Source organism: Octopus bimaculoides, chromosome 3 (genome assembly GCF_001194135.2).
Source record: "Octopus bimaculoides isolate UCB-OBI-ISO-001 chromosome 3, ASM119413v2, whole genome shotgun sequence".
NCBI classification, from domain to species: domain Eukaryota; kingdom Metazoa; phylum Mollusca; class Cephalopoda; order Octopoda; family Octopodidae; genus Octopus; species Octopus bimaculoides.
This window is the reverse complement of record NC_068983.1, coordinates 90,829,332-90,837,141: the sequence shown is the minus strand read 5'-3', so window position 1 is coordinate 90,837,141 and position 7,810 is coordinate 90,829,332. Positions and strand designations below refer to the sequence as shown.

The window sequence follows — 7,810 nt, the reverse complement described above, 5'->3', positions numbered from 1 at the left end:
GGCACATAAAATACACCATTTTGAGCGTGGCCGTTGCCAGTACCGCCTGACTGGCCTTCGTCCCGGTGGCACGTAAAAGCACCTACTACACTCTCGGAGTGGTTGGCGTTAGGAAGGGCATCCAGCTGTAGAAATTCTGCCAAATCAGATTGGAGCCTGGTGTAGCCATCTGGTTTCACCAGTCCTCAGTCAAATCGTCCAACCCATGCTAGCATGGAAAGCGGACGTTAAACGACGATGATGATATATATATATACATACAAAGCAAGAGGTAGTAGATAGCTGTACAGAAAATAGACTCCATGAACTGCCAGTTCAAGTATACATATGTCATGCAGAAGGATAGTATGTTTCACTCTTTAGATGTGCTTTAAGGGAGATTTGGCTGCTACTGAAAGGAATACTATATGAATTATTAAAGTACACTGGAATTATTACTGAATATATTTCTTGTGTATATTGTTACTGCAACTATTACATGTTATGCAAGGGTTTTCTTCAATTATTGTATAATCCCTCGGTTATTCCTGACAATTTAGTGAGTCCATCAGGTACATTTATCTCACAGAAAAATCTTACAAATTATGCTCTGAAAACCTGGTGTATTTATAGCAGTTGTGATGGATCTGTATTGTTTGTTCTTTGTGTTACTGAATAAATATTTATTCATCATCTGTAAATATTAATGGATGTAAATGTGTAAGAAAATGCTAAAACTGATATTATCAAAAAGTTAATGAACTTAAAAATAAAAGAAATATATGTACCTGGATGAATGTTTCTTTTTGAATCTATTGCTGTATATCATTACTGATTATTGTTTCTGCTGAATGTTGTTTTTTGCTTTTTGGCGTTTTTTGTTTTTGTTTTATTATGGAGATGGTTATGTTAAGAAAGTTATTGCATAAGTATGGTTTCATTATTATGTAATTTGTTGATCCTCAATTGAAGTCATCATCATCATCATCATCATCATTTAACGTTAGTTTTCCATGTTAGCATAGATTGGATAGTTTGACAGGAGCTGGTTAGACAGAAAACTGTGCCAGTCTCTAATGTCTGCTTTGGCATGGTTTCCATGGTTGGATGCCCTTCATAATGTCATCCACTTTACAGAGTATACTGTGTGCTTTTTATGTGGTACCAGCATGGTAGCATTTCTTTAGCAGAATGTCCCACGTAATGCTACCACCATGTCACCCTAGGTCTAGATGGGACTTTGCACTAACTGCAGATTTGGTCTGTAGCACTCTTGCAGGAATTCCCAGTTGCTCTCTATGTTACAAGTCTATAGTTCCTCCTCCTGCTCATCAAATTTCTCAATTAGGGTGTCCCTAAATCTCTGACCATATAAAGGGTCCTTAAGCTTCCAAATCCTTCTTTTCCAGATTGGCCAGCTCTTGGCATCCTTCTGGCCTGAAGATTTAAAGTCACTAATGACTAGTCTATGCTAAGAGTACATTCTTCACTAGGAAAGGTCTTTGTATTTACGAGCAACCAGGTATCATCCTGTCTGGTGAGAACATAATCGATCTGGCTAGCATAGTCACCCAATTGGTTTTCTGGTTTCCTGAAGTTGGTATTGCAGATCAATAAGTTATTTGCATCATAAAACTCCATAAAACTGCTGCCCAACATGCCCATTGAAATCCCCAGCCACAAAAATGAGATCACTGTCATTTGTCTTTGAGGTAGCCTGCAGAAGAATATTATAAAAATGGTCCTTTTGTTCATTTGGTAGACCCATAATATGAACACATGCACTCATTTATAATTAGTCAATTGGTTAAATAGGTCAAAAGTCATTAAAAAGATTGCAAGTATCAATGAAAGGGCTTCAACAAACAAAAACAAAACAAATGACTTACTGTTTAACCAAATTAAACAAACAATTGATTAGTTGGACATTTAACCAGCTGACTAATACTAAAGGATTAGAATTGAACCAGTGCATGTGTTAATAATATTGGCACAATGACTCTCCCCAGACAACAAAATTTGTTTCAACACATGAATTCACATAAAGAATCTTGCAAACCAGATACAAAAACAAAGTTTTCATTGAAAATAAAATATAAAACTCTTTTACTAATCAATATACTATTGTATACTCTTATACAATCATCCCAGTACATTTACATAAAGGAATGTGTCTCATAAAAAAGCTCATTAACAGATGAGGCACTAGTAAATACAGGTGTATAATATACTGAAAATTTAATGTGTATTTCTCATTTTTGCACATTTGTAATTAAATGAAAGGAATATATAATAACTATTTCTATCTAACTAGAAAATATAATCGTGCTATGTATATCTGTCATGGAATTGTCCAAAGCACCCTTTATACAATGGCACTTTACAAGACAAATACAAAAATGATGTTTCAGTTTGATACCTTTTAGTAGTTTTTCTCTTTTGCAACGAACACCACCTACATAGTTTTATGGAAATCAAGATTTTCTTCACCTCAGTTAACTTTACTTTTCCTCTCAGCTTTGTGCTTTCTAGAAAAAAAGCTTTCACATAACTGAAATATATTGTCAATTTGAAAATAGTTAAATTGGCTAAAACCCACAAAATGTACTTCCACCATTTTCATTATATATATATGTATATCAAAATTAGCACAATAACCTGTATCCACCTCACAGACCTCCCATACAATGATGCCCCATTTAGTGGATTTAGCAGGCATCTATTGCCAAAAATATAAGCTACCCTACCATGGCTTCATCAGCACTGAGATTTCTTTTCTCAGCAGATATATGGTTTTATACTTTTCAGAGAGTAAATCAATTATTGGATACACATTATATAGAGGGTCATAGTTGGGTTCATTCCTGCTGGGGGCATTAGAAGAATCAATCAAATGTAAATATTAAGTTAACTTCAAATACCCAGTTTTGGGAACGATGCTATATATAGAAGGGTTACCATTTCTTATATCTGGGTTCCACAATCTAAGAACCCGCTTTACACCAATTATAATGTTTATAGTACAAAGAGCTTGGATTTCTCCTGTAACAGTTTGTTGCCATAATGGATCAGGTCTTCCATAAATAGAAATGATTCATTGGGCATATCTGCTTATTTCCAAAAGATCTTTCAGGTAAAAACAGAAATAAATAATCTAAGGGTTGAGCTTTGAAAGGTAAATCATGTTGTGGACCAATCTTTTTTGCAAAATCTGGAACTGTAATTAGAGTTGTAATTTTTGACTATGTTGCTGTAATGTTTTGAAAGTTGTTCTGAAAATTTTCTTCACTTTCACTATCAAAATCCTCTTCTTCATCACCAATAAACATCTATATTGGATACATCTGAAGACAAATCACTTGTTTTCTTTTACATTTTGTAAAATCAAGTGTAAAAACCATCAAAGTCAGAATCGTTACTTTCTGATGCCATACTCTTTACTCTTTTACTTGTTTCAGCCATTTGACTGCGGCCATGCTGGAGCAATGCCTTTAGTTAAGCAAATCGACCCCAGGACTTATTCTTTGGATGCCTAGTACTTATTCTATCGGTCTATTTTGCCGAACCGCTAAGTTACAGGGACCTAAACACACCAGCATCAGTTGTCAAGCGATGTTGGGGGGACAAACACAGACACACAAACATATGCACACACACACATATATATATATATTCGGCGGGCTTCTTTCAGTTTCCGTCTACCAAATCCACTCACAAGGCTTTGGTCAGTCCGAGGCTATAGTAGAAGACACTTGCCCAAGATTTCATGCAGTGGGAACGAACCCGGAACCATGTGGTTGGTAAGCAAGCTACTTACCACACAGCCACTCCATGCAGGTTAATACTAATAAATACCCTTTACTTCAAACATTGAAAAATAACCATATGGTCTCAAAAATTTCATACTTGTATTTGAGCAGGAAAGTCTAAAGACATTATCTGAAAGCTATCATTTTAGTGACTTTTTAGAGAAGCCAATTACAGCCAGTTTCAACATGTAAAGGGAAGATTATTTGGGCCAGATACAACCAATTTGAGTGCTAAAGGATTAAACTTTGTTACCTATTTTAGAAAAAACTCTTAACTTTGTTCATGTAATCTAGCATTCTGAAGCATAGATTTCATTCGATTGATTTGTGCAAATGAATTTTATTTTACTGTTAATTCTTGAGTATTAGGTTGTCAAGTATGAAATTTGTAGTAAGGTATATGGTAAACTTTGACAACTGCTCATTTTGTGCCATTATTATATTTTGACAGTCTTCATTTTTTATTAGAAAGCTGACACATCTATTTCTTTATTCTAACTCATTTTGCGCTTTATAAAGTACTTATAAATTGCTTTTTGCTATTTTTGCTTAGAGACGGACAAATTGGAAATTTGTACAGTTTTGAAATATGAGTTCTTTCTTGGAAATACAGCATTACAGACAGTTCGGAATATTAATGGAGTATTTCATTCTAATGTTATTACACGGCAGATAGTATCAAATTCGTTTGCAAACTTTCCTTCTGGTAACTTTGGCCTCACAAATGAGCAACGCGGCCAACCAGAAACAAAGGTGGATAATGATGAACTGAAAGCCACCATTAAGTCAGATCCATCTCAGTGTCCATGAATTATCATTGTTGTTTGGTGTTAGCAAGCAAACAATATTAATTCACCTAGTTCAAATCAGTAAAGTGAAAAAGTTGGATAAGTGGGTTTCACATGAACTCAATAAAAATCAGAAACAGCAACGTTTGGAAGCCTTGCATTATGCTACTTTCTTGTCACAAAAATGAACAATTTTTTAATTGAATTGTAAGATGTGATGAGAAATGGATCCAATACAACAACCATAAACGTTCAGCACAATGGTTGGACAAAGACAAGCCACCAAAACAAGTCCAAAAAGCAAAATTCATCAAAAGAAGCTGATGGTGTGTGTTTGATGGTCTGGCACAGGTGTGATCCATTATGATCTCATTAAACTTGGCTCATCAATCATGGCTGAAGTATACTGCAGCCAACTGGACCAAATGATGCAGAAACTTACAAAAACACAGTCTAGATTGGTCAACAGATCCACTCCTATTTTATTGCAAGACAATGCCAGACCACATATTGCAAAAATGACACTGACAAAACTACAGGAGTTGGAATTGAAAGTTTTCCATCATCCACCATACTCACCTGATCTTGCCCCCACTGACTACCACTTCTTCCAGAATTTGGATAACTTTTTGATAGGAAAAAAATTTAATTCCAATGATGCTGTAAAGCAGGCCTTCCAAGATTTTATTGACTCTAGATTGCCAGGCTTTTACAGTTCCGGGCTGGACAAGCTACTGCTGAAATGGCAAAAGTGTATTGACAATATGGATGCATAATTTGATGAATAAAACTATTCCTTGTATTTATAAAACATTAGCAAACTTTTTTCTTTTCTACAAATTTCATATTTGACGACCTAATATTTTATACTGTCCTAAAAAAAAAATTTAAAAAAGCAATTTCAAGGCATTTTATTGAGTTCCAAATGTAAAGTAGAAACTGCTTGTAATATCAACCAAGCACTTGGCAAAGGGAATGTCAATAAATACATAGCTTAACATAAGTTCCAAAATTTAAGAGAGACAAGAAACTTGCAGATGAAAAAGGTTGCATAAGACCTGTGATTGACTAGGACCACTCAGGGAAATTACTAAGTACACACAAAACAACACAATTTTGTAGACAGTCTAAATATTTACTTTTCAACAGTTGTTCAACATTTGCACCACACTGTAAAGTTAAACAGCTGATTGATAAAAGTTACCATTACAAAGTCAGCATCTTTTGATTGCATTGTAATGTTTCACAAAGGTGGATTCACTTTAACTATCAACAGTTTTTCAGATACTAGACAAACAGAGGTGAAACACGAGCACACTTTCCCAAATGAAAGAGGTTACGATAACCATTTGGTGTTCAGCAAGAAAAATCATCCACTACTTCTTGCATCCAGTGAAATCTTCACAGCAGAGAAGCACTGGTCATTGAAAAGGACTGATATTTCTCTATAGCTATGACAGAAATTAAACAAACAGCGCTACGAAAGTACTTCATCCAGTTTACACTTCAGACTTTTCTCACCAACTAACTACCAATTTTTCCAGCAACTTGATAATTTCCTGCAAAAGAAAGTCTTCAACAATCAAGCATCAGTTCAAAACACCTTCAAAGAAATTACCAGTTCCAGGACTTCAAAATTCTGTGCCACTAGAATAGACTTAGGTTTCAATGAGTAAAATTTATTCTGAGCTGCTTTAAAATTGATGGTTAAAAACTGATTATTTTGCACATGTATATAAAAGAAAACTTACCATTTCCATTAAATTTCAAGGATTAGTTTACTATCAGGTCAGTTGACATTTTCAAAGATCGAACATCAATAATTCACATAAAAGTGCCCTTTTTCTTTCAACATTGCCAAAAGTCCTGACATTTAAAGACTTCTTACTCTTTATTCTACCTACAATAATTAATAGACAGAGTTTAGCAAACAATAAAATAGTTAAAGTATGAATTTTTATAAAACCAACACCCCATCTCCACTTCCAAATCACCTTTTATTATATTCATAGAAGCAATGTGGCCAAGTGGATAAAATTTGGATTTCAAACTCAGTACAAGTTTTGTTGTTCCTGGGCAAGAAACTTAATTCAATGTTTCACATGACCTAGCTGTTTGGACCTTTTTAAAATGTTACCTAAGACAGACTGATATCTTCTCTAAACAGGAAGTAAAACAGCTAATGATAATGTTTGCAGAGTTAAGCACCAGCTTATGGTCTTTGAGATTTATAGACACATATTTAATCAAACATCAAAGCATTTTATCATATATAAGCATATTTAGTGTTATAATTGAATCATTTCCTTGGTCAAATTTACACTGTACTTTATGTAAAATTGTGAAATCAGAAGAGAAATGCAAACAAAAATTATGCAATTTTACCATTTTTGATAAATCCAACATAAGGCAGAAAGAAAGCAATGATTCGTTTCACATAACCATCAACCATGACAACTACTGTAATCACCAATTCCATCTAGTTTAGTGAGAAATATGAGACAACAGTCTCATAACTGCTAAACATACTTTCAGGAAAAGAAATGATACAGCTGTATCCAATACCATATTCAAAATGGAAACTGCTCTACAAAGAGGGACATATCACACTTGTTCATATAAAATATACTGATAACAGACACAACAGCACAATTTTGTCAGTGAACAGGTCGCGGTCTCAAAGCGGCAAAAATATTTTGACAAATTAAATTTAAATGTTGAAGTGAATCTGACGGCTTTTGTGTGTTATTTTAAATGGCTTATAAACACCTTCCACGCTGCAGACACAACAGAGAATTGCTTTAAAAAAATTGAGAACAAATATAAGTCAGGGAATTCCATATTACACACTGGGAATATTGCTGTCCTCCAGGCAATCACAGAGGAGTTCAAGACAGGTTGCCCCTGGGAGCTCCTCTATGCTGATGACCTTGCCCTAATTGCGGAGTCACTATCAGAACTAGAGGAGAAGTTTCAGGTGTGGAAGCAAGGTCTAGAATTGAAGGGCCTTAGAGTCAACCTAGCTAAAACCAAAATCCTAATAAGTAGGAAGGTAGATAAAACACAAACCCCTTCAGGTAGATGGCCCTGCTCAGTATGTAGAAAAGGAGTAGGTAGTAACTCTATAAGATGTACCCGGTGCAAGCTATGGGCACATAAGAGGTGCAGCAACATCAAAGGCAGGTTAACTAGCAAGTTAGTTTTTGTTTGTGGCAGATGTTCAGGTGCAATAAA

The 7,810-nt window shown here is 34.9% G+C and overlaps 1 protein-coding gene across 2 annotated transcripts in view; it reads right to left on the bottom strand.

Annotated features, from left to right (window-relative positions):
• The window catches only part of LOC106880813 (double-stranded RNA-binding protein Staufen homolog), a 182,282-nt gene that overhangs the window by 154,687 nt on the left and 19,785 nt on the right, over positions 1-7,810 (bottom strand). The window contains exon 2 of one of the 2 annotated variants that reach the window (XM_052966316.1): positions 6,328-6,476. The exons of the other annotated variant lie outside the window; for it this stretch is intronic. The gene's annotated coding sequence lies outside the window, so the exon portion shown is untranslated. The remainder of the gene's footprint in view (positions 1-6,327; positions 6,477-7,810) is intronic. 2 annotated transcript variants of the gene reach the window in all.